The sequence below is a fragment of the Equus caballus genome, chromosome 8 (assembly GCF_041296265.1).
Source record: "Equus caballus isolate H_3958 breed thoroughbred chromosome 8, TB-T2T, whole genome shotgun sequence".
Taxonomy (NCBI): domain Eukaryota; kingdom Metazoa; phylum Chordata; class Mammalia; order Perissodactyla; family Equidae; genus Equus; species Equus caballus.
Genome location: NC_091691.1, coordinates 96568565 through 96570673, shown reverse-complemented (window position 1 = coordinate 96570673; position 2109 = coordinate 96568565). Strand labels below are relative to the sequence as shown.

At 39.1% G+C, this 2109-nt stretch overlaps 1 non-coding gene across 1 annotated transcript; it reads left to right on the top strand.

Moving 5' to 3' along the window:
- The first annotated feature begins 1832 nt into the window (after positions 1-1832).
- Positions 1833-1904, top strand: TRNAA-CGC (transfer RNA alanine (anticodon CGC)). Its single transcript has one exon. It is a non-coding gene; the product is annotated as a tRNA-Ala (tRNA).
- Positions 1905-2109: the final 205 nt, after the last annotated feature.

Here is a 2109-nt window from a genome sequence, read left to right as displayed (position 1 = left end):
TAATGTAATTTACTACTTGCTCAAAAGAATCTTATATTTTGGACTTATTTTCAGTAAAATTTAAATTATTCTGTGCATTCAAATTTTTCAAAAGGAATGTCAGCATATATATATATATCTCTGAAATTAAATATCTAAGATTCAGAAAACATAATACTAGGATAAAGGTTTTCTGAAGCCATCATTATATTGGAACCAGAGGTAAAAAAGAGAAGAGGTGCAAGGCGTTTTTTCTTGGTAATTCTGCATTATTGTGGACCTTGCCACCTGCTGGTTTCATTGACATTGATGTAAGTGTGTCCTATATCATTGGGTTGGTTTGTAAATGACTTTGTTGTTCTTTGTGTCTTATCTTATCTTGACCAAGTATGTCCAAATGGCGCTAAGATAGAGCAAGGGTGTGCTTTAAAGTTTGCATCTTCTTAGTGAAGAGAAACAGTGTCAGAGCCAGAGTATGTTTTTAGTGATAACATGGAAATTACATATTCTATAAGGTTCTGATGAGCTCATCTAATATTTAGAGGGTCCTACGCTAACAGTCGTATCAAGGGATATGCTACATTCAACATTATGGGTTGTGGTAATCAAGTAGATGAAATCGAAGAATAGCTCTTCCATTTACTTCTAGTGCTTTTTTATCCTTTCACTGTGAAAATGTTATTTATAAATAACTGTTTCATCCTTATCATCATAGCCAGTAAAAGTCAAGTGCTGAGAGTTCTCCATGTTTTGGACTTGCGTCTCTCAGAAAAGAATACTCAGAGCCACGCTGCTGCTTCTGGTCCCTACAATGCCATGTAACTTGGCTGGACTGTTAGACCTGTTGGTGGGCAGAGTAGAATTTCCTTGTCTTGAGGAAAATATTGTTATTGCAACAAGTAAGCTTTTTCCTAATGCTTTTCTCAATAACAAGACACCCTATTCTCCCTTTACCCCAGGAAGGAAATGGAGGAGTTCAGAATAGCCACTCTAAATATGCCACTCTGGCATAAGGGTTATTTTGAGCTGAAGGCAATTGAGAAAAATCAGGCCTGGGGTGAACTCCCTGCTCTCCCCCATCTGCCTGGAGGTGGCCATAAATTCCCCCTGCGAAGGTGCCCCCCATCACACTGTACCTGAAGGGGAATGACAACCTTGTCACCAGAGACAACAGGCACTGAGACATCTACACAAACAAACCTCACTAGAGAGTTCTTATCTTCCCTTAGTTTCCCCCGTATATTTACATTCTCGCACTTTGCCACCCCTAAAAGGCTAAATGCCTTTTCCTTGTCTTGTGACTTCTCTACAATTTATTGTTCTCTGTTAAGATGCTATATAAGTCCCAAGCTCTAATCATACCTTTAAGTTACTCATAACTGGGTTTCTCCCACATGAGTGCTGTGTGCATGCTGCACCTGTTAACAAACTCTGTTTTTCTCTTCTTAACCTGTCTTTTGTCTAATCTGCAGGGTCCCAGCTAGGGAACCAAGGAGACTAGAGGAGAAAGCTTTTGTTTCCTTCCCACAGAAGTAATGGGGAAATTGTGAAATATAATTAAAACATTTTCTTGGATCTATGAGTAGGAGACCATTAAATAAGATGAATTTTGAAGGAAGACAGTGCTTCTTCATCTCTGTAAATAAGGTTTTGGAAACTAGCACGATGTTCAATCACAAAGTGGCAGGACAAAATGTATAGGCCCATGAGGACTGCTGAAGAACTCTGCCACTGGAAATTGAAACTATAGGAATCCAGTGCCAGTTCATTCCATAGACAGACATTGCTTGGCCCAGCTTTTAAAAAGCAATGACTGTGTTGGTTTATCACCACATGAAGTCACCCTCAGGGCTGGGGATGTAGCTCAGTGGTAGAGCATATGCTTCGCATGCATGAGGCCCCGGGTTCAATTCCTGGCATCTCCAAATCTTTTCAGCAACTGCACTAGTCTGTTCTTTAAGTTCATTCATTAAACATTAGGTGTTTTCCCAATGGGGCATGTGTCATCAGTGCTATACGTTAGTATAAGTTGCAGATGATGTCTTACTATAATAAATGAACTGTATGAAGAGCTAGTCGTATGACAATAATATTTTCTTTCAGTATCGACAGCTTTTTTATTAATCCAAA